The sequence below is a fragment of the Lycium barbarum genome, chromosome 1 (assembly GCF_019175385.1).
Source record: "Lycium barbarum isolate Lr01 chromosome 1, ASM1917538v2, whole genome shotgun sequence".
Taxonomy (NCBI): Eukaryota; Viridiplantae; Streptophyta; class Magnoliopsida; order Solanales; family Solanaceae; genus Lycium; species Lycium barbarum.
Window position 1 is genome coordinate 24,576,042 of NC_083337.1, and position 26,643 is coordinate 24,602,684.

The 26,643-nt window shown below is 39.5% G+C and overlaps 1 pseudogene; it reads right to left on the bottom strand.

Annotated features, from left to right (window-relative positions):
* Positions 1–20,596: 20,596 nt before the first annotated feature.
* LOC132610709 (uncharacterized) lies at positions 20,597–25,673 on the bottom strand (annotated as a pseudogene).
* Positions 25,674–26,643: the final 970 nt, after the last annotated feature.

The following is a 26,643-nucleotide window of genomic DNA, read 5'->3' on the forward strand; positions in this document are numbered from 1 at the left end:
TAAAGCCTAGCAAGGGAAAGGATACGACATGATTACTGTGAAACAGAAAGGCGAATGTAGAACGAATAAGAAATACTTACAAAGTCCTGTAGGGAAACTTCAGAGTCAAAGTCAAATGGTAACGGAAGTGAAACCGAGTATAGGAAGAAGAGGACTTGAAAGGAAGAGGGAGATAGGGAGAAAGCGAGTAGCATTACAGTATAGTGATACGTTATGACATATACAGCTTGGAAAACGAGTAATACAAGTGGTAGAACTCTGAAAGACCCACCTAAAGAAAGATGAGCAACGAGACAAGGATGGATGCTAGAAATGACTGGTATGGTAAGGACAAATAGAAATAAACAGAATAGGTCTTGAAAACGAAAGAGAGGGATTATGTAAAAGTAGTGTTTTCAGAAGGATCCATAGGTAGCATGAGATTCTTCGTGCACAGAATATAAGATGGGCACAGATTGGACGGATAAAAGGAATACTAAAGGAAGCACTCAAGCCAGACGTAACTAATTGAGTACGAGTATAGGATAAAAGGGAAATATATAGCTATGAACGTAAGATATAGTAAGACGAAAAGGTGATAAGACAAGACCGTTACTAAGGCGAATTTAATATGATCTCAAGCAAGTTAGAAGTTAGCGCTGAGTATACGACAAGGATGAAAGAGCATGAGGCATAAAGAAGTACTACGTGTAGGTGACCTCACCTTGGAAACAGTGAAATCCTTAAAGGACAAGGATTGTGGATTTGCAAAATAACGGATGTATCGTAAATTTATTAAAAGAAATAGACGATATCCGTTGGGATAAAGATAGTGCTATGAGAAAGCTTGAGATACTTATCATTAGACCAAGCGCTACTGAATGGAGAATTTGAAACGACGATAAGCACTACCCAATTACTGATTGGGATGAATGGAATGTGGCTTCAGACAAATTGCTATCTTAATTACATTACTCGAGTACCAACCATCAAATGAAATTTTGTACCATACATTGAACGTTCTCATCGCCCCGTGATTTTGTTGGGTTTCATACACAGGTAATCTAGGTTATAAATGACATAAAGGAAGACATGGATATGGTGCAGTATACTAAATATATTGGACAAGGAATCATAGGAATTCCAAGGTTGGAAATGAAGGCATAGAACGGAATATAAATAGATAATGATATAAGTACAACCCCAAAGGGGGGAAGCAGGAGAATGTAAAGTAAGTACCGATGGAAACAATTGACGTTATGATATACCCCATATGGATACTCAAACCTCAAATGAAATCTCATGCTGAAATGGGTTGGAAAATCTGAGCCAGCAATAGACAAACAGTAGTCAAGATAGTATTTGGGGCAGTGCCGACAATTATTAGAAGGACCTCGGATAATATGGCATCAGAAGATGGGTGCTTATATAAAAAAAAGAGAAGAATATGACAAGAAAATGGTAACGAGTAACGTAAAAGGGCATGATCAGGAATACCAAGGCTATACGAGATTAGAGTTCAAGATGTTGACAACGGAGTTATTGGCTAACGATGATACGACACATAAATAGCAAAGGAGGAAGAATAGGAATCTCTCTTATATTGGGTATTAGAAAACCCAATGGAAAATAGAAGCAGGGGAGAGAGTATGGCGAAATAGATGACAAGTGAGTAATAATACAATAAGACATGCAGAGCAGAATAAACCAGGGAAAGGAAAGACTTTGACTGAGATTAGATGTACTTTGTACGAATCGTACAAGAATAGTTAAGCAACTTACGACTATTTGTATGCTACAGATGCAACCAAGTAAGAACTTGATAATAAGGGTAAGAACTCCGTGACAACAATGCAATTGCAATAATCTGAGTACACCAAAGAAAGGTGTAATAAGGTTTGAAGAAAAACTACAGAGATGGAACTAGTACTGAGAATAAAACCATAGTTAAGCCTTGACATCAACTGAAAAAGATAAGAGGAGCATATAGGGTCTGTATAAAGACTAATGTAGCAGCGCTAAAGTATTTCCTGGGATTGAGCACCCACACATACATGCGTAAAGATTGCAATAGGATATGTGATAGGAGAACTAAGAGCAAATTTGCGTAAAGAGGCAATAGAAGAGTTTGAGTCAAAATAGAGAAACGAGACGAGATAATATGCCTAAGGTATTACCAGTTAGGGTAAAGGAAATTACGAAATGATCTAACCAAGGCAATTAGAACAAGCGGGTTACTGGTTACTAGATGACAGTAAAGTTATAATATGAGGGGACCCTAGCACTAAGTAATAGCCAACCATAATGATCGAGATCAAGAAGCAAAAGAAAATGATAGTTAAAGACCTTTAAAAGAAAGTCAGAAAGTGACATGTGACGCTAAGGAGTCCAGAATCCGGACTATCACAGCAGAGTAAAACAAGGGTATTGGAGTACAAGAATGTTACCGTGTGGGAAATTTCGTTTTACTCATAGAACTTGCGAAGAGCCCACCAGAGGCATGCGATACTCTAGTGATACTGAAGTCTAATGGACCGACGAGAGATGTCTACGCGTGATAAAAATCATATTTCAAGATGGAGAGGTAAGATAAAAGAAACGAAACCCTAAGGGAGTAACTATAAAGAGAAGAAAGAGTCGAGTCATGACTACGTGTACCATGAGTAAAAACCTGAGTCAATCGATGACTGTACAACTAATAGTATGCAGACAAGAGAGACAGTAACACTTCAACAGAGCAACTCGAAATGCAGTTTATAACCAACTGTGAAACAAAGAGAAGGGCAAAAACAACGGTGTGGAATAATTACCTCGAGAAACAACAGAAGGAGGAGATGTTATAGGAATGACTGTGTAAAGACCTGGAATGCGTTATAACGAACTAAAGCGAGTCGACAAACGAAAGAGGTATGTGAAGAGCACAATTAACTAAGAGCCCACTTGAGAAAGTATTGGGAGTGCAGGATCAATTCAACATTCGAGGACGAATGTTCTAAATGGGGGAAGGGATGTTATACCCCGTGTTTTCGCACGTCGAATTATCCGCAAGAAAAATCGAATCAAATTAAAGGCGGAATTATTTTCGGACGCAAAGTAGGAATATTTATTTTCCGAGTTTAATTAAAACATAAATTGTTTATAAATTTTATTTAGTGTAAAAATATTATTATTTGAGGATAGGAATTAATTAATTGTGTTTAGATTATTAAGTGAAAATTAGTAATTAATTAAACAAGTGGGCCCCACCTAATTTTTTTAATAAAAAAAAGGGAGTCATCAACTAGATGACACCTAGGGATACACGTGTAGGACTTGGAAGAATTGTATATACATTAACAATAAGGCATGAAATCTTCATTTGCACAAACTTGAAGCAAGAACAAAAAAAAAAAGAAGGGCTCGGCCATAGCTAATTTTCAAGCAAGCTCACAAGTCTGATCCAAGTTAATTTTTCTATGGTGTTTTAAACCAAATGAAGGTCATAAGGATGAGAATCAACCATTGGAGAGCAGCAAGGAGGTGTGACATTTTAATGCACTAAAATTCGGCCAAGTTGAGGAGAAAATTTGCAAGGTAAGAATTGATCATGCTTATATGTTTTTGTGGGGATTTGGATTTGTTGTAACTTAGTAAATATGAATTGAGCCTATGAAAGATTATGTAAATTGGACGTGTAAAAAAATTGTGTATATTGATATTGATGTTGAAAACTGTCCAAGCCGTGGGGAGGGGCTGTTTGGAGGAAAATGATGAATTGATTTTTACGTAGAATTTGGATTGCTATTGTCATGGATTCTATGATGAGAATGAAGATATTTGATGGTTGAAATGGAAGTTAAATTGCTTATGGGCTGTTGTAGAAGTTAATATAGTGTTAGTATAGTTTCTTGCATCTAAATGGATAATGTTGCCAACGTGTGGATTGTTGGTGTAGTTCATGAAATTGGAAGAAAAGAATGTGTTGTTGTTATTCTTGTCGAACTTGAAAGATGAATTGAGTCGTGTAGGGGATGTTCTAAATACGCATGGATAATTTATTTTAAGTTGCATTATGGTTGTGATTATCATGGATTATTCGCTTCTTGATGTTAGAATTCTCAGGATAGTTGAGCTATTGTCCTCGAGTCTCTTATATGATTGACTAGTATATGATGTATAAAAGTTCCTATTCTTAACGAATTCCATAATGAGTGGTGTCCTTGACTTTCATAAGCTATCTCGTATTAATTTGATACATGTCTATGATCCCTGAGACGTTCCTTGATATAGTTCGTAATGACATTTTGAAAGAACTTAATATGGCTATTATCCTGATACTTGAGAGCTGATTAGTCTACTTATCTATTGAGTTTCAAAAGACGATCTGTATGTATATGGTTACTCACTACTCTGCTCGTGCTTACCGTTACATCCTTCACTGAGTCCCTGGCCAGGACATGTTTTCATGCACAGATCCACTGCATTATTCACCGAGTTCCTCACTAGAGGGCCGGGACACGTTATATATATATATATATATATATATATATATATATATATATATATATATATATATGTATATGATGACATGATGATATGATGATATGGGGATGGCGGCCAGGATGGCACATGATGATGTTATTCACCGAGTCCCTCACTAGAGGGCCGGGACACGTTATATATATACATGATGATGATATGTTTTTATTTACCGAGTCCCTCACTAGAGGGACGAGACACGTTATACATATGCATATGAACAGGATGATTCTCTAATGGTGACATTAAGTTTCATAACGAGTTAAGTCTGATATTGACACTATGATTTATGATTCAAAGGTATGCCTTGTGGTTTTCTGGTTATTGTACTGGTATTCTGTACTCCTCACTTCAGTATGATCCTGTTTATTGTATTTATGCTTTACATGCTCAGTACATATTCCGTACTGACCCCGTTTCTTCGGGGGGCTGCGTTCATGCCCGCAGGTACAGATGCTCACGTTGGTAACCCGCCAGCTTAGGAATCCTATTCAGCTATCTTGGAGAGCTCCCTTGTTCCGGAGCCTAGATTTTGGTACAGAATCTCTGTGGTGTATATGTATTTTATCCAGGAGTACGGTGGGGCCCTGTCCCGTCATATGATACTATTGTTACTCTTAGAGGTCTATAGACATATGTGTGGGCTGTGTATCGATGTTGTTTAGTTGTGTCTATATGGCTTATGTTTTGGGACGTTCCCATTCGTAGTGTCAGCCTTGTCGGCTTGCGTAGATATATATATATATATATATATATATATATATATATATATATATATATATATATATATATATATATATATATATATATATATATGTTTTAAGAAGTAATGTGTAACGATAGCCTTGTCGGCTCGTTTATGGTTGGGATGTTCCCTTATATATTATGAAAGCCTTGTCGGCTTATGTACTATAATGTTTGTTGGAAGTTGTACCTCCCCAGGAGACAGGTTGTTGTGATACGTCTAAATAATGCGACAGTTTTGAGACGACGCCTTGCCTTGGTATTGATAAGTCTGTATTATGCTAGTTGTGGATGATTATTGTTAACAGGTACATACGAGTGTCCAGCTCGGGCACTAGTCACGGCCTACGGGGTTGGGTCGTGACAAAAAGAATACTTGCTTTATCTGAGCAACTCTAAGCAATTCCATAAAACTGATCTTACTTATATCTGACTTCGCTAGTTCCAAGTATTTTTTAACTTTCAAATCACAATACAGGAAGCATAACACTGAATACCTTGCCGAGCCACGTTCGTAGGAAACCATCTGATCACTCTAAAGACCTCTTGCAAACATAGTACCTCCTCAAATGTCACGACCCAACCGGAGGGCCATGATGGGTACCCGGTGCTAACCTACCTGGGCACCTCTTATCATACATTCACATTTACATCTAGGTGAGCCCCATAGCTAAATCATGCTTTCTATCCATCACTCATACTATTTCCTTTGGGCAACAATACATTTATATCACCATCAACAACTATGCCCACAACAATGTACATAAGCCGACGAGGCTAACAAAATGATATCCAAAATATAAGCCGAGAAGGCCAAACACATCTAACCATATACACATGTCTCCGAGCCTCTAAGGAGAGTATGTCATATCAAATAGGTGGGACAGGACCCCACTATGCCCATAAGTATGTACACAAAAGAATAGATACCAAAAGTTGTAGCTCCGAATGAAATGGAGCTCCGCTACGTAGTCCCTGAGTAATAAAGCTATAGATCCAGCCTGCCTCCCTGGCCACCTGCGGGCATGACGCAGCGTCCACAAACAAAAGGACATCAGTACGAAGAATGTACTGAGTATGTAAAGTATGATCAACATCATTATAGAAGCATAATGAACAACATAAGAGATAGCATAAGATGGGAGGTAGTAGAACCATCGTCATAAACACTTACTTGCTTTTCATAGGGACCTTCCATTTCTAATGCGTGAGTGTGTACATACATCCATATCCATATCCGTATTCGTATCCGTACTCATTTACATTTCATATCCATATTCATATTCATATTCATATTTATATTCATATTCATATTCATATTCATATTCATATTCATTTACATATTCATATGTATAGCATACCCGACCATGAAGGATTATTATTTCACATACCCGTCTATGACAAGACTCGGTGGTTACACATACGTGGCCCTACCAAGGCTCAGGGTTATTCGTACCCAATTGCAGTGGTGCACGCGAAATACATATCATACCCAGCCATATAAGCTCGGGGTTACATAATAGTCATACATAAACATATATACATAAGAGCTCATAAGCATCTTTGACATCATACTATCATCATTTTATTACATCTATCCTTAGAGGATCACTCATCATATAAAGAATTTCATAGAATTGTAACCCATCGAGAATCGTGCGCTTTAGTAGCTTTAGAGTTAGAATCATTTAGATGACATCATAGGCTCATGAAAGAATAGATATATGGCCAAAGAACCATACCTTATTGAAAGAAGGGTTAGACTTTAATGCCTTTTCGTTCAACTATTCTATCCCTTGAACGTTCTCCTTCAGTGCTCCCGTTTCTACCTTCATTAGAGTTATACTAAATTAGATAATCGATAGCTTAGCATACTTGACTAAAGCTAGAGAAAATTGGGTAGCATCTCCTTTGTTTATAAAACTTCCTCCATATCATATATCAACTCCCAAACATCTATAATAATATTCACAACCTCATAAGCAATAGTCTTTATTCACCTACATTATCCATATTTCCTAATTCACTTCAAATCATCCATATCCATGGTCATAGCACACTATTAAGTTCACTCATATACAATGTCTATCCCATGTTCTTAATGTCATTTAAAACATAATCATAATCACAACATATCAAGAATCATGACTCACTCCAAGCTACTACTCAAAAATATCACTATTCTCACATTCATGAGCCATTTTCTATCTCCTTCTACAATCAAAGTTTTTCAACCTCTCAATACCTCAAACAACATGGAAATACCATAAAAATTACCTTATATGATGTAGGTATGGACTTTGGGTGGAAACACTTCACTTGAGCAAAACCCTAGTTCCACCTCTATTTGGATTTCTTGTCTAGGATGAGCTTTAATGAGTTTCTTACACTTGATTCTCTTGGTTTGATGAAGTTGATCATTAATATCTCTTGAATTTTTATAGGAGAGGTGTGGAGAAATGTTCTAGAGAGTTCTAGAGAGAAGGGGAGTGAAGAGGAAATGAAATGAAATTAACTTAGTCCCCTTATTAATAATACACAATCTGTCCCGACCAAATTCTACGGACCAACATACGGTCCGTATAATTTATAATGACCGTATGTCTGGCCGTAGATTTTTTCCAGTGAGGCTGGAAATCTGGGCTGAATATACGGCCTAACATACGGCCAGTATGTTGGGTCGTATAATTCTCTGTTTCTCCGAACTCGATCTCGTTGACTCGTTTGATCTCCAATCCTTGTGGAACCTTCTTAACACTTATTTAGCACCTCATTAACAATCTAAGGGACGCTATAACTCTTCTCCAAAACATCATGAAGTCATCATTAACTTGTTACTCGCAAATCTCTTCCGGTACATAACGCATACCTTGCCTCTCTTGGCAAACTTTCTTCTCTTACCTCAAATGTCTTTGAAATCCCAATTTGGGTCATCAAATGCTATTTCTTACTTATCGAAATATCGCAAAATTTGTGCCCTCCGTTAGTCTCTGCACTATGCATTAACGGAAAAATTTTCTGAGGTGTAACATTCTCTCCCCCTTAAGAACATTCGTCATCGAATGTTAGGCTCTTGGGGTTTCTATAAAAAATTTTCCAGAGTTTCCTCTATAATAAAGCACTACCATCCTGTTAGAACAACCCATAATAACAATGCCTCACAGGGCCACAACATAATAGCAATAGTGTTTTGCCACACACGACCCAAATGCATAAATAGGAAAACATACATACCTCATGATCTTGATGTCTCATCTTGGATCTCTCCCGGGGGTTGGAATAAGTGCGGGTACTTGGATTTCATGTTTTCTTCCACTTCCCATGTCATTTCTTCTCGGTTATTGTTTCTCCACAAAACCTTAACTGAGGACACTTCTTTGTTTCTAAGCCTCCATACTTGCCTATCTAATATGTCAATGGGTACCTTTTCATAAGTCAACTTTTCTGTCACTTGAACATCATTCACTGGCACGATCCTAGTAGGATCTCCAACACACTTACGAAGCATCGATACATGGAAAACTGGGCGAACAGACTCCAAATCAGGAGGTAGATCTAATTCGTAAGCTACTTTGCATACCTTGCGCACAATCTCATAAGGCCCAATGTACCGAGGACTAAGCTTTGCCTTTTTGCCAAATCTCATTACACCCTTCATTGGTGACACCTTTAAGAATACCCAATCTTTAACTTGGAACTCTAAGTCCCTTCGACGATTATCCGTATAGGACTTTTGATGACTTTGGGCTGCCAATAACCGATCTTGTATGAGCTTAAATTTCTCTATGGCTTGCTGGACCAAGTCTGACCCTCTCAATTTAGTCTCCCCTACTTCAAACCACCCAATTGGGGATCTACACTTTCACCCATATAAAGCCTCATACTGTGCCATTTGGATGCTAGAATGATAACTATTGTTATAAGCAAATTCAATAAGTGGTAAGTGATCATCCCAATTACCTCCAAAATCTAGCATACATACCCGTAGCATATCCTCGAGGGTCTGAATAGTGCGTTCAGCTTGTCCGTCAGTCTGTGGGTGAAATGTCATGCTAAGGCTCACATAAGTCCATAAACCTTCTTGGAATGATTTCCAAAAATTAGCTGTAAACTGAGTTTCTCTATCAGAGATAATAGATACTGGAACACCGTGAAGTCGCACTATCTCTTTAACATAAAGCCTTGCATAATCTTCTGCCACATATGTAGTTCTGACTGACAAGAAATGTGCAGACTTTGTGAGTCTATCCACGATCACCCATATAGAGTCATACTTGCGTCGAGAACGAGGTAAGCCTGTAATGAAGTCCATGTTAATTACTTCCCACTTCCAAGTTGGAATTTCTATAGCTTGCAACAATCCGCCCGACTTTTGGTGTTCGATTTCCACTTGTTGACAGTTGGGACATTGAGCTACGAATTCCGCTATATCCTTATTCATCCCATTCCACCAATAAATAGATTTAAGATAATGATGCATTTTCATTGCTCCGAGAAGGACAGAGTAACGGGGGTAATGGGCTTCTCTCAATATGTGGTGGCGTAATCCTGCCACATCAGGAACACATAATATGCCTCGGCATCAGAGAACTCCATCTCCTCAAACCTCAAATGATGACTTATATTTCTGAGAGAGTGTATCTCTGTATTGAATTAGCATGGGATCTTTATATTGTCGCTCTTTCACTTCCACTACTAGTGACGAGACTGCTGTATTCTGAATCGTAGCTCCCATGCCACCTGAGTCAACTACTCGAACTCCTAGGCTAGCTAACTGCTGGAGCTCACGAGCCATTTCTATACTCTCAGGCCGAACATCACACAAACTTCCCATAGATCTATGGCTAAGAGCATCAGCCACAACGTTCGCCTTTCCGGGGTGATATAGGATATCAACATCATAATCTTTTAGAAATTCCAACCATTGTCATTGCCGGAAATTCAACTGTTTTTGCTTGAAGATATATTGAAGGCTCTTATGATCTGTATAATATCAACATGGACACCGTACAAATAATGTCTCAACATCTTTAATGCATGAATCACTGCAACCAATTCAAGGTCATGGGTTGGATAATTTCTCTCATGTTTTCGTAATTGCCTTGAAGCATACGCAATCACCTTACCATATCGCATCAATACACAGCTTAACCCAATGCCTGAAGCATCACAATAAACAACATAACCTTCCAATCCCTCTAGAAGTGTCAGGACCGGGGCAGAAGTTAATCTATCCTTTAGCTCTTGGAAACTACTTTCCCAAGCATCCGTCCATTGAAACTTGGTTGATTTCTGGGTCAGCTTTGTGAGTAGCACAGAAATAGAAGAAAAGCCTTCTACAAATCTTCTGTAATAACCTGCTAAGCCCAGAAAGCTACGAACCTCCGTAGGACTCATGGGCCTTGGCCAAGTCTTCACGGCCTTAATCTTTTGACTATCTACCCAAATACTATCGGCTGAAAAAATGTGCCCCAAAAATGTCACTGAGTTCAACCAAAATTCACACTTAGAAAATTTGGCAAACAACTCTCGAGTTTGAAGAACTCTAAGGATAGTACGCAAATGAACTGCATGCTCTGCCTCGGATCTAGAATACACCAAGATATCGTCAATGAATACAATCACAAATAAATCTAGGAAGGGCCTGAACACATCATTCATCAAGTCCATAAATACTGCCGGTGCATTAGTTAGCCCAAATGACATCACCCGGAATTGAAAATGGCCATATCTTGTTCTAAAGGCTGTCTTAGGGATATCTTTCTCCCTAACTCTCACTTGATGATACCCGGATCTCAAATCTATCTTCGAAAACCATTTGGTGCCTTGTAATTGATCAAATAAGTCATCAATCCTCGGAAGAGGATATTTATTCTTAATCGTCACCTTATTCAGTTACCGATAGTCAAGGCACATTCGCAAGGAGCCATATTTCTTTCAGACAAAAAAAACGGGTGCTCCTCACGGGGATGAACTAGGCCTAATAAAGCCTTTCTCAAGCAAGTCTTTCAATTGCTCCTTCAACTCTTTCAAATCTGCGGGAGCCATTCTATAAGGTGGAATATATATAGTTTTGGTGTCCGGCAATACATCAACAGCAAAATCAATCTCTCTTTCCGGTGGAAGGCCTGGAAGCTCTTCCGGGAATACATCCGGAAAGTCATTCACTACGAGAACTGACGGAAGAGTTAGCGGTTGAGCTTCTACATCTTGAACCCGAACTAGATGATAAATGCAACCTTTTGTGATCATTTTACTTGCCTTTAGATAGGAAATAAACCTACCTTTTGGTGACACAGTATTCCTTTCCATTCTAAAACTGGTTCTCCCGGGAATTGGAAACGAACCATTTTCATTCTACAATCAACATTGGCATAGCAAGAAGCCAACCAATCCATACCTATAATAACATCAAAATTCACCATTTTTAACTCATGTAAGTCAACCATAGTATGATGGTCACAAATCACAACTACACAATTTCTATATACTCGGCTACCTATTATCGATTCACCAACGGGTGTAGATACCTCAAAAGGATTGATCTACTCCGGTTTGACTCTAAACCGACCCGCAATATATGGAGTAACATATGACAATGTGGACCCCGGATCTATCAAAGCATATACATCATGAGAAAATACCGATAATATACCTGTGATGACATCATGAGAAGACTCAAGATCTTGGCGTCCAGCCAAAGCGTAAATACGGTGCTGAGGACCGCTAGAACTGGGGACTCTCCCTCTGCCTCTACCATGGCCGACTGACGCATGTGAACCTGGCCCCATAGGGTGTATAGATGATGAAGATTCGGCTACTGACCCTAAAGGCTGGGTCCTACCTCTACCACAAATTGAGGGGAAATCACGCATAATATGGCATGGCCGACCACATGAATAGCAGACCTCTAAACCTAATCGACACTGGCCCCAATGTAGCTTCCCACACTGGGAGCATCGTGGTACGGGTGGCCTCGCCTAACCCGCATCACCCCTGAACTGAGATCTCGAAAAGCTCTTACTCAGCCCGTAATGAGTAGATCTATCAAATCTCTGGCCTGTAAACCGTGGAGGCGCACTAGTCATAGAATGGCCTGAATGCCTAGAGAACTGCTGTCTGTGCCCTCCTCTAAACTCACTCATCGGACCCGAAGATCTAGCCTTCTTATTAGACCCTCTATCATGCTCACGCTCACTTCTTTGTTGTTGACTTTCTTCTAAATTCTGAGCATGGGCTTGAATGCATGAAATATCCATATTGTCATGAAGGGACGCAGTCAAGCACCAATCCATCAAATGTGGCCCTAGGCCTCTCACAAATCGGTGCACTCGGTCACCCATATCCGCTACCATGGCCGAAGCATACCTAGCCAAAGAATTGAAGCAGATACTATACTCTAAAGGACTCATACTCCCTTGCCTCAAATTCAAGAACTTATCGGCTCTAGCTCACCGAACCTCTGGAGGCAGGTAATGTCGGAGGAAGGCATCCACAAATTCTTGCCATACCGGGGGAGGCGCATTGGCTCCTCGCGAAGCCATCAAAACAGTGTACCAACGTATCGCGACATCTCTCAATCTATAGGATGCTAACTCTACCGATTCAATGTTCAAAGCATGTAGCCGAAGTGTCCTCAACATTCCATCAATAAAATTCTGAGTGTCCTCATCCATCTTTGATCCAAAGAATTCCGGAGGGTTCAAGCTAAATAAATCACGGGCCCTTGCACTAACAACCCTATTATCACCTTGCCCTGTACCTTGCCGCTGAGTTTGGGCGACAACCAACTGAGTAAGCAAAATAATGGCCTCTTTTACATCTTGGCCTGAAGCATTCGGTGGAGGAACTGGAGGTGCTGGAGCTAGGGCTGAGGCTTTCTCATGCTCCTCATAAATAGGCACTGAATGAGAGGACTGAGATTGAGCCGCATTTTGGGACTCACTTTCCTTTACAACCGTTGGCGGTGCTCTTTCAGCCCACTTCCCAGCCACTGTCCTGCCCTTTTGGGCTACCGTAGCCTTTCTGTGTATAGGCATCTCTGAAATACATGACACACGGTTAAGGAAAATGAAGTTCTTATATCATAACTCTATTGCACGATTTTATGAAGAAAGAAGGTCATTCATTCCTAAAATGCCCGCAACCTTTTGTTTATAAGTGTGGCGCGAACACACCCATAATCAGGACTCTACTAGACACGGCTCGTGGACACACCCTAGGACAGAACTGCTCTGATACCACTTTTGTCACGACCCAACCGAAGGGCCATGACGAGTACCCGGTGCTAACCCACCCGGGCACCTCTTATCATACATTCACATTTACATCTAGGTGAGCCCCATAGCTAAATCATGCTCTCTATCCATCACTCATACTATTTCCATTAGGCAACAATACATTCATATCACTATCAACAAATATGCCCACAACAATGTACATAAGCCGACGAGGCTAACAAAATGATATCAAAAATATAAGACAACAAGGCCAAATACATCTAACCATATACACATGTTTACAAGCCTCTAAGGAGAGTATGTCATATCAAATATGCAGGACAGGACCCCACCATGCCCATAAGTATGTACACAAAAGAATAGATACCAAAAGTTGTAACTCCGAATGAAATGGAGCTCCGCTACATAGTCCCTGAGTAATAAAGCTATAGATCAAGCCTGTCTCCCTGACCACCTGCAGGCATGACGCAACGTCCAGAAACAAAAGGACGTTAGTACGAAGAATGTACTGAGTATGTAAAGTATGATCAACATCATTATAGAAGCATAATAAACCACATAAGAGATAGCATAAGATGGGAGGTAGTAGAACCATCATCATAAACACTTACTTGCTTTTCATAGGGACCTTCCATTTCTAATGCGTAAGTGTGTACATATATCCATATCCGTATTCGTATCCGTACTCATTTACATTTCATATCCATATTCATATTCACATTCGTATTCATATTCATATTCATTTAGATATTCATATTCATAGCATACCTGACCATGAAGGATCGGTGTTTCACATACCCGGCCATGGAAAGACTCGGTGGTTACACATACCTAGCCCTACCAAGGCTCAGGGTTATCCGTACCCAATTGCAGTAGTGCGCGCGCAATACATATCATACCCGGCCATATAACCTCGGGGTTACATAATAGTCATACATAAACATCTATACATAAGAGCTCATAAGCATCTTTGACATCATACTATCATCGTTTTATTACATCTATCCTTAGAGGATCACTCATCATATAAGGAATTTCATAGAATCGTGACCCAACGAGAATCGTGCGCTTTAGTAGCTTTAGAGTTAGAAAATTGGGCAGCATCTCCTTTTCTTATACAACTTCCTCTATATCATATATCAACTCCCAAACATCTATAATAATATTCACAACCTCATAAGCAATAGTCTTTATTCACCTACATTATCCATATTTCCCAATTCACTTCAAATCATCCATATCCATGGTCATAGCACACTATTACGTTCACTCATATACAATGTCTATCCCATGTTATTAATGTCATTTATAACATAATAATAATGAAAACATATCAAGAATCATGACTCACTCCAAGCTATTACTCAAAAATATCACTATTCTCACATTCATGAGCCATTTTCTACCTCCTTTTACAATCCAAGTCTTTCAACCTCTCAATACCTCAAACAACATGGAAAGACCATAAAACTTACCTTATATGGTGTACGAATGGACTTTGGGTGGAAACACTTCACTTGAGCAAAACCCCAGTTCCACCTCTATTTGGATTTCTTGTCTTGGATGAGCTTTAATGAGTTTCTTACACTTGATTCTCTTGGTTTGATGAAGTTGATCATTAATATATCTTGAATTCTTGTAGGAGAGGTGTGGAGAAATGTTCTAGAGAGTTCTAGAGAGAAGGAGAGTGAAGAGGAAATGAAATGAAATCAACTTGGTCCCCTTATTAATAATACACAATCTGTCCCGACCAAATTCTATGGACCAATATACGGTCCGTATAATTTATACTGACCGTATGTCTGGCCGTAGATTTGGTCCAGTGAGGCTGGAAATCTGGTCTGAAAATGCGGCCTAACATACGACCAGTATATTTTATACGGCCAGTATGTTGGGCCGTATAATGCCAGTTTCTCCGAACTCGATCTCGTTGAATCGTTTGATCTCCAATCCTTATAGAACCTTCTTAACACTTGTTTAGCACCTCATTAACAATCTAAGGGACTCTATAACTCTTCTCCAAAACATCATTAAGTCATCATTAACTTGTTACTCGCAAATCTCTTCCGGTACATAACGCATACCTTGGCTCTCTTGGCAAACTTTCTTCTCTTACCTAAAATGTCTTTGAAATCCCAATTTGGGTCATCAAATGCTATTTCTTACTTATCGAAATATCGCATACTTTGTGCCCTCCGTTAGTCTATTCACTATGCATTAACGAAATTTTTTTCCGAGGTGTAACATCAAATCATTACCAAATATCGATGAAACCATTATAGCTGTGCGAATAGCTGCTCCCAGTAAAACACCATCAAGTCCACTCGCTTTATCTGATAAAGCTCGACAGACCTATCATACCTCAAATTTGAACTAAAACTCATCGAATCCATGAAGGTGATTTACTGGGAACCCATAAGTTCCTCTAGGATATAACAATAGTCCACCAAGCTCTAACCAAACAATCCGGACCCAGAATGAACGCACAACCACTGAATATCACCTATAGCCACTCAAACTGACTCCAACTATTCAAAACCAATCATTGTCCTACAACACATTGTTACACCCCGTAAACTTGAACTAGGTGTGACTTTGTAAAAATATAGTGTTAAGATGATATTTTATCTATATGAATCCATTCTTGATGAATTCGGGTGGAAGATGGTCGTTTTGAAGTCAAACCAACTATTGAAGTTCTTAAGGGCTCTTAAATTCGCCTAAGTTTTGGTAGGTCTGTCTTCTAGCCGATTTTCATGAACATGTGTTGCGAATTTGGAAAAACTTCCTTCACAAAAGTTGTAGATCTTTGAAATAGCTTTCCAACAGTAGGTCTCCCAGCCAATTAAAGGTTGCGTACAAAATGTTATGCCCATTTTACTGAAGCATGTCTTCGCTGAAAATTATGCCTGTGTTACGGTGAGACATTACGGACCGTAACACGTGTTATGGGCCGTAACATGGAACCGTAACGTCTCAAAAATCACCAGAACTCTCTGAAAATTTCCACTAAAGGAAGGTACAAAGAACGGTCCGTACCACGAAGGACGGTCCGTCCTTCGGGGTCGTCCTTTGGCCCGTTTTCACTAAAAAGTATAAATAAGACACTTCTTTTGTTCATTCCTCCACTTTCTAAACAACCCTAAGGACGAAAATCATTCCCCCAAGCCTCCAAATCAAAGGTAAGGACATCCTTAATATTACTAATCCATTCTAACATAAAACCCATGATTCTTAACATGATTCTTGTGACCAAAACCTAGGGTTTGCAACAAAATTTTTCCCAAAGTGATTCAAGCGAGGGTTTGGGTGTTCTTCATTAGAAAAGTGAATATTTAAACCGTGTTTAACAAATTAAGGTATGTCTCTTTAAAAATAAAATCCTTTCTCAATATAAAGGTAATTTGTATGTCTCCCTTTTTAAAACCTTATTTTGGATATATGTCTCTTTAAAAATAAAATCCTTTCTAAATATAAAGGTAATATGTATGTCTCCCTTTTAAAAACCTTATTTTGGATGTATGTCTCTTTCAAAATAAAATCCTTTTAAATATAAAGGTAATTTGTATGTCTCTTTTGAACATACAATTTGTATCACTTTTTACGAACTTTTTGGTTGTGATTTGTATGTCTCTTTAAAAATAAAATCCTTTTTGACTATAAAGGTGATTTGTATGTCTCTCTTTTGAAAACTTATTTTGAATGAAAATCACTTTTGAAATTATTGTTGGAAGTATAAATTTTATTCAAGATTCTTTAATGAATGAATGGAAAAGTAATTCTTTGCATGGTTCTTGAACTCCAATTCATGTCTAAATGGTGGTTAATGTATGTGAGGGGACAAACCCACATTAAACCTAGATTGTAACAAACACTATATATGTATATGATGTTATGAATGTTTTCCTCTATAAGGCATGCTTAATAATGAAGGATAATGATTGGTAATGATATTGGAATTCTCTTGATGGATGATTTAACTAGTCACTTGAAAGGTTGTTGACTCATAAAAGTATGTTATCACGAATTGTGGAAATTGAAACTTGTTTAAAGAAGTGAAACTTTTCAAGAAATTCTTTGAAATGATTTATCCTTACGATATGGCATAACGAACCTTAATGGTAAATGGTGATGTGACTACTTTAAGATGAATTGTAATTCGGCTTTTAAGCTATGAACTCTGTTGATGTGATTTTGCCTAGCCGTTCGGGAGGATGAGTGGTCACCGAGGATTTCATATTCTGGTGTATTTATGCCTAGCTAATCGGGAGGAAGGTTGTCACTATGGATCCTAGTGTGGTAATTGCCTAGTCATTCGGGAGGAAGAGTGGCCACTACCGAGTTCGCTACCCCAGGTGTGATTCAAGCCTAGTTATTCGGGGGAAGGATAGCCACCGCTTGGTTAGCTACCTGGGGTGTGATTTATGACTATCTATTCGGGAGGAAGGATAGCCACCGCGTACTACATAGTCCGGTGTGATTTATGCCTAGTTATTCGGGAGGAAGGATAGCCACTGCGTACTACATAGTCCGGTGTGATTTATGCCTAGCTATTCGGGAGGAAGGATAGCCACCGCATACTACATAGTCTGGTGTGATTTATGCCTAGCTATACGGGAGGAAGGATAGCCACCGAGAATCATATGTTCCGGTGTGGTGAGCTATGCGCAATATGATTGATTATTGGGCTTGTATTGGCATGTGTGATATTCTCATTCTCTCATGGAACTGTTGTTGACAATCATGATGAATTTGAAAGGCATAATTAAAAGTTATAAATTGACAACAGGCTTTGTAATCGGTTTTGATAATTGTTATTGAGATACACAAGCCGAATACATGTTTTTATATCGATTAATGGCTTTGTAAACTGTTTAACAAATGATATTAAGAATCACAAAGTGGAATGACTATTTTTATATTATCTTTTCAGAACTGATTTCTTTATGTATTATTATATTTTATTTTTATAATACTTGTTGTCCCCGAACCACTCACTGAGTACGAAATTACTCAGGCATACCATTGTTGTTTTTTATGGTATGTTAGGCAATGGAAAAGAGCAAGTTCGTGATACTCTCGACGCTAAGGAGAACTTGCTGTTGTTGTTGATTTGGTGAGCCCACATCCTTGTTCGTGGGACACTTCCTGTTTCATTTATTATTCTAGAATTCCGGGCTGCGTCCCGAAGTTAGACGATTGTTGTGTCTCTTAGAAGTTCCATAGATAGTTGTCAGAATTGTGGGTAAATTGTCAAAGTCTCGTACAACTTAATGGGTGTTTGCCACGTTTATGACTATTACTTATATTAGACTTCCGCTGATCTTATTTCATAATTATGATCCTGATTGTCACGACCCAATTTAGGACCATGACCGGCGCTATGGGGTAGGGTTCCCAAAGCAAGCCTTAACGGGAATTCTACAGAAAATCGGCCAGAGTTTCCCCTGTTTTTATGACTATCCAAAACTTTCCTGTCTCAAAATCAACAACAAAAATATCCAATCTCAACCAAACTAAATGCAATCATCCTCAATCAACCCGTTTTCAACGTAATAATACTAAAACATCTCTGAAATACGGGAAAAAACGCCTAATACTAGTCACCAGTCTATAATGAATAAAGAATACTCATGGAATAAATAAAATGACTATGGAGCAACTCTAAGAATTCAAAAGATAAGACCATCATAGATAATAGAATCTTGGCCCACGCGGACAAGTGCGGGGCTCACCAAGAACTTTCAACTCGTGCTCTCTAGTTACCATAATCCTCACCAACGTCACCTGCGGTCTCTGAAAAAAAATAGCGAGGAGTGAGACGCTTGCTCAGTGAGTAATAACACTTAACCACAACCGTGTTTATTTGGGGACAAGTCAGAAAACAAGCTTATATAATATTCATGAAATATCACGAAATAAATGCCCTTTTTGCAAAAACAATAGCAATAATCAATCTTGTCGGTTTTCATGTAAGCAAAAATCATTTAACAATTCAGTAATAAACTCTGTAAACAATGTCATATCAACTCTTATATCTGGGAGGTTTCCAAGAAAGGTTCATGTAATCTATATCATATGGACCCCTTCGTAAAAGGAGTCAAATATAACTGTAGGTCCCTACTCGAGGGAAAAACTGTGCATGTATGCTAGTTCTACCCACTAGCGAGGACTATAACTGTAATCTGTAAATACAAGGTGCACCAAGTCTAACGAACCCGCCGTTAGCTACGGGATCCTTCAAAGTCTCCTCCCATTAATACTTTTCTTTGAAAAAAATAAATACTCATATGAAAGCATTTTCAAACAACACAGGGCATTTCAATTCTTATCAAATCATGTAATTTCATTTCAGAAACGGTAATCATATCTCAAGTAACGGTAAAACATATCTAGTAACGGCGAAAACAACTAGAATAATCGGTAACCATATCAAGCAAATTGTTCGGTACTATATCAAGTAAAGGACTTGTCCCACATGCAATTTCAAAGCATCAGTAACACATTTTATTTTCAAAATCATGTATAAACCATGAAGGTTATGAAAATACAAATTGTGGTAAAATTACTACTCACAGTACTCATGTCGAAATACCAGACTCGTCACCACGCAAATCCGTACCACTTCCTTCGATCAATCTATAATCACATCATATCAATCTCGTGTTAATTCCCTTATTTTGGCTAACTAGTAACTAAATTAGAATACCCCACCCTCAGGATTCCTAGTAAAATTTCAATCAATCTAATTATTTATATTTGCTCACGCTTTGAGTAATTCAATTAAGCCACGATCTACCAATTTTGGATTAACTACTAGAACAACCTTACTGTCCAACTTACTTTTCCTATGGTATATACTGAAATTCACTCAATTCTTGAAAATTAATAAATTTCTCTGTTTCTTCTACCTCTGTCTCTTCAACTCTCAATCCCACTTCATAAAAAAAAAATATGAATTAAATCTATAACTAAAGTGAGAAATTTACCTTTCTCTACTCCTCCTATCCTTATCATTAATCTATGCTTGAATTCCTTTTGTGCTTCTTCACTTGAAAGTGGCTGAACCCACGTTTTTGTTTTGATTTTCTTTTCTTTCAAAGTGGCTGGAAGAACATATGTTCAGCCTTTGCCCTTGTTGTTCACGTTATAATGGGCTGAGGCCCCCCCTTTTTTTTTTTTTTTTTTTTAAGAAGGGCTGCTGCCCACATGCCCTTTATTCCTTTTTTTTTTATAAGTTTAACTAACTAATTACCTACACTTAAATATGGGATATTACATTCTCTCCACCTTAGGAAATTCGGTCCCCAAATTTAAAATAAGAGCATACCTATAGACTGAAATAAGTGGGGATACTTGGCTCGCATATCGTTCTCGGACTCCCAAGTAGCTTCTTCAATGGTATGATTTCTCCATAAGACTTTCACGGACACAATTTCTTTTGACCGTAACTTCCTTACTTGTCTGTCAACAATAGCCACTGGCTCCTCTTCATACGTCAAGTTCTCATCAAGGGTTATAGTCGGTGCTTCTAGCACACGAGAAGGGTCTGATATGCATTTTCTTAACATAGAAACATGAAACACTGGATGAATAAAAGACATCTCACGAGGAAGTGCCAAACGATATGCCACCTATCCTATGCGGTCAAGTATCTTATATGGTCCTATAAATCTCGGACTCAATTTACCTCTTTTTCCGAATCGCATCACACCTTTCATAGGAGAGACTCGCAAGAAAACTTTGTCCCCAACTGTGAACACTAAATCCCTTCTTCTCTTATCCGCATAAGACTTTTGTCTACTTTGAGCCGTGAGCAACCTCTGTCTAATTAACTGGACCTTGTCGATAGCTTCTTGTACCAAGTCTGGTCCCAATACATTAGCCTCTCCCACTTCAAACCATCCGATAGGAGAACGACACCGCCTTCCATATAAGGCTTCATATGGAGCCATCTCAATGCTTGACTGGAAGCTGTTATTGTAGGCAAATTCAGCTAAGGGTAGGTAAGAATCCCAACTACCTCCAAAATCAAGAACGCAGGCTCTCAACATATCCTCCAAGATCTGTATAGTACGTTCAGACTGCCCGTCTGTCTGCGGATGAAATGCCGTACTGAGATCTACTCGTGTACCCAATGCTTCTTGAAAAGATTTCCAGAAGCGGGAGGTAAATTATGATCCTCTATTAGAGATGATGGATACTGGAACTCCGTGAAGTCGGACAATTTCATTCATAAATATTTGTGCCTATTTCACTCCACCATATGTAGTCTTTACTGGCATGAAGTGTGCTGATTTTGTTAGTCGGTCTACTATTACCCATACAGAGTCAAAACCTCTAAGGGTTTGCGGTAGCCCGATCACAAAATCCATAGTAACTCTTTCCCATTTCCACTCTGGAATCTCAATCTGTTGTAGTAATCCCGCTGGTCGCTGATGCTCGGCTTTAACCTACTGACAAGTCAAACAACTAGAAACAAAGTTAGCAACATCTTTATTCATACCTTCCCACCAATACATTTGTTTCAGGTCATGGTACATCTTAGTGGATCCAGGGTGTATAGTATATCTGGAGTTGTGAGCTTCCCCAAGAATAGTTTTTCTTAACCCATCTACATCCGGTACACATAACCGTTTACCCAGTCGAAGAACGCCATCACGATCAATAGTCATTTTGTTACTTTTACCAGTGAGGACTTGATCTCGGTATTTGCACACTTTCATATCCTCATATTGTGTGGCCTTTATGCGCTCTACTAATGAAGATTTGGCTTGAACATAAGCCAACAATGCCTCTGATTTTCCCACACCAAACCTAACACCTGTACCTTCAAGTTTCAGCATATCCTTCGCCAACGGTCTCTTGTCTAGAGCTATATGTGCCAAACTACCCATAGATTTTCTGCTCAGTGCATCAGCCACAACATTTGCTTTTCCAGGATGATACAAAATAACACAATCATAATCCTTGAGTAGTTCCATCCACCGACGCTGTCGAAGATTTAGGTCTTTCTGCTGGAAAATGTACTTCAAGCTCTTATGGTCAGTATAAATCTCACAAGTTTCGCCCTATAAGTAATGCCTCCAAATCTTTAGAGCAAATACCACTGCGGCCATCTCCAAATCATGCGTAGGATAGTTCTGCTCGTGCTTCTTTAACTGTCTCGAAGCATAAGCTATAACACGGCCATTCTGCATGAGAACACATCCTAATCCTACCCGTGAAGCATCACAGAATACCGTGAATCCTTCAGAACCTGCTCGTAAGGCTAATACTGGTGCGGTTGTCAAACATGTCTTGAGCTTCTGAAAACTCCGCTCACATTCCTCTGTCCACTGAAACTTCACATTTTTCTGTGTTGACTTGGTTAATGGGGCTGCTATTCTGGAGAAATCCTGTACAAAACGCTTATAGTAATTTGCCAAACCCAGAAAGCTGCGAATTTCTGTAGGAGAAGTAGGTCTGGGCCATTTCTGCACAACTTCTGTCTTTTTAGAATCCACCATAATTCCATCTTTGGATACAACATGCCTAAGAAATGCAACTGAATCCAGCCAAAATTCGCACTTTGAGAACTTAGCATAAAGCTCATGTTCTCGCAATGTCTGCAACACAGTCCTCAGATGATTCTCGTGTTCTTCTTGACTACGCGAATAAATCAGGATATCGTCAATAAACACTATCACAAATTTATCCAGGAACGGCTTGAACACCCTATTCATTAGGTCCATGAATGCAGCTGGAGCATTGGTCAACCCGAAAGGCATCACAAGGAATTCGTAATGCCCATATCGAGTTCTGAATGTCGTCTTTGCAATATCTTCTTCTTTGATTCTAAGCTGATGATAACCAGACCGAAGATCAATCTTTGAGATGTGAACATCTCCCTACAACTGATCAAACAAGTCATCTATACGAGGCAAAGGATACTTATTGCATATAGTTACCTTGTTCAGCTGCCTATAGTCGATGCACATTCTTAGAGACACGTTTTTCTTCTTTACGAACAATACTGGCGCACCCCATGGTGATACACTCGGTCTAATAAAACTCTTATCTAGTAAGCCCTGCAACTGTTGTTTTAGCTCTCTCAGCTCCGCTGGGGCCATACGATATGGAGGTTTAGATATTGGCAATGTGTCAGGTGCCAAATCAATACCGAAGTCGATTTCTCGAACTGGAGGTAATCCTGGCAACTCATCAGGAAATACATCAAAAACATTCTTTCACTACTGGTACACTATCCAAGCTAAGTGCTTCCTCTCTTGTGTCACTTATCATAGCTAAGAGGCTTACACAACCTTTCTTCAACAATCGTTGAGCCTTCATAAAAGATATGACTTTACCAACCTCTGGAATTTGACCTCCTTTTAATACAAAGGTGGGCTCATTGGGTATCTTAAACTTAACTATTTTGGCGTTGCAATCAACAGTAGCATAACAAGGAGATAACCAATCCATGCCCATCAACACATCAAATTCAACCATATCAAGTACAATCAGGTCAGCTAGAGTATCCCTACCCTCAACTCGAATTTGACAAGCACGATACACATATTCAACCAATAGAGAAGCTCCCATAGGAGTAGCAACAAGAAAAGGATCATTTGACATGTCTGGCTGTCTGTCAAACCTTAAAGCAAAGTACAGGGACACATAGGAATGGGTAGATCCCGGATCAATCAGTGCAAGTGCATCAAATGAACAAACCGAAAGAATGCCTGTAACCACTGCATTTGAGGCTTGAACATCCTATCTAGTAAGTCCAAAAACTCTCGCCTGTCCTCTCCCAGCATTACCCTGTGCATGATTCCTAGTAGTACGATCTCCAGCACCTCGACCTTTGTTCCCTGTACCAGCAGTACCTGAATTATTACGAGTAGCCTGAGTAGGTGCAGCTAACTGAACGGAAGCCTGGCCGGAATTCCTCGGAGGATGAGGGCAGTCCCTCATGTGGTGTCCTAACTGGCCGCACCGATAACACCCTCTAGTCAAAACACGACACTGGCACAAATGTGGTCTGCCGCAGGTCTTGCAGGATGGAGTAGTGGCATACATCTGTCCAGAACTAGGATATCCAGAAGATGATGATGATGGCCCCTTGGTACCCTGTTTATGATGTGGTCTATATGCAGACTGTGAAACTGAATCTGTCTGAGAACCCTGTTGCTGCTGTCCCTGATTCCCTGCTCTGCGATTTTCACTAAAGCCGCCACTGAAAGATCCCCCTGTCCTGGCCTTCTTACGTAAATCGTTGGATCCACGTTCCTCGCGTCCTTTGTTTTCAATCTTTCTAGCAAGATCAACTACCTCTGAGTAGGTCAACGTCTTTATTTGTGGGACTACTGCATTGTAGAGATGACCAACCAACCTATCAACAAACCTCCGCACTCGGGCTACTTCATCAGGCACCAAGTAAGGAGCATATCTAGCCAGCTTACAAAACTTGGTATTATACGTCGATACATCCATATCTGGAGTCTGAACCAGCCTCTTAAACTCATTAGCATATTTCTGTCTCAGACTGTCAGGAAGAAAATTATCGATGAACAACTGAGTGAACTCGTCCCATGTCAGTGGTGCTGCTCCTGCAGGTCTCCCTAACAACAAAGTTTCATACCAGGTATAGGCCATGTCCTCTAGTTTGTATGCTGCAAGCTCCACGGCTCTCTCACTAGAACATCCGAGAGCGCGTAGTGCCTTAAGTGAGCCATCCAAGAACCTTTGAGGATCTGTTGAATTCTCAGAACCGGTGAATTTTGGTGATTTCAACTTCAGGAAATCTTGCAAGGATACCTCGTTGTTCCCAAAAGTCTGAGTCTGTGTAGGTGCCCGAGGATGTGGTTGTGTCTGAGCAGGTGCAATATTCTGCTGCTGAATCCTCTCTTGTCTATCCATTCTGTCTGCCAAACCCTTAATAACTCTCTGCATAGATATAAGTGCCTCAGCAGTGACACCCTCATGCGATGGTGGAGGTGGGCTAGCACTCATTTCAGAAGTGGGATCCCTCGTAGTCCTCGTGGTGGTACTGCGGGTCCTTGTGGTGGTACCACGGCCCCTACCTCGGCCCCGTCTGTGAGCTCCGCCTCTTCCCCTAGCGGTGGAGGTTGGCTGCCTACCCGAGGTGGCATTAGGTTCTTGTGGAACAACTGTCCTAGCTCCGCCAGAAGATGATCGAGTGTTAGCCATCTGATTACCAAAATAAATAATGTTAGATTCATCTAGTTGACCCTAAACGTCACACACGTAAGGAGGAATAACAAAGAAAAACAAGACACATCCTATCACGCTCTAGCAGAATAACGATTATGGGAATGGCCGGCTACATAACCATAATTGAGATTCTACTACTAACATGTGCTCCATCAGTCAGACCGAAATAATCTAGGCTCTGATACCAACTTTGTCATGACCCAATTTAGGACCATGACCGGTGCTATGGGGTAGGGTTCCCAAAGCAAGCCTTAACGGGAATTCTACAGAAAATCGGCCAGAGTTTCCCCTGTTTTTATGACTATCCAAAACTTTCCTGTCTCAAAATCAACAACAAAAATATCCAATCTCAACCAAACTAAATGCAATCATCCTCAATCAACCCGTTTTCAACGTAATAATACTAAAACATCTCTGAAATACGGGAAAAAACGCCTAATACTAGTCACCAGTCTATAATGAATAAAGAATACTCATGGAATAAATCAAATGACTATGGAGCAACTCTAAGAATTCAAAAGAAAAGACCATCATAGATAATAGAATCTTGGCCCACACGGACAAGTGCGGGGCTCACCAGGAACTTTCAACTCGTGCTCTCTAGTTACTGTAATCCCCACCAACGTCACCTGCGGTCTCTGAAAAAAATAGCGAGGAGTGAGACGCTTGCTCAGTGAGTAATAACACTTAACCACAACCGTTTTTATTTGGGGACAAGTCAGAAAACATGCTTATATAATATTCATGAAATATCACGAAATAAATGCCCTTTTTGCAAAAACAATAGCAATAATCAATCTTGTCGGTTTTCATGTAAGCAAAAATCATTTAACAATTCAGTAATAAACTCTGTAAACAATGTCATATCAACTCTTATATCTGGGAGGTTTCCAAGAAAGGTTCATGTAATCTATATCATATGGACCCCTTCGTAAAAGGAGTCAAA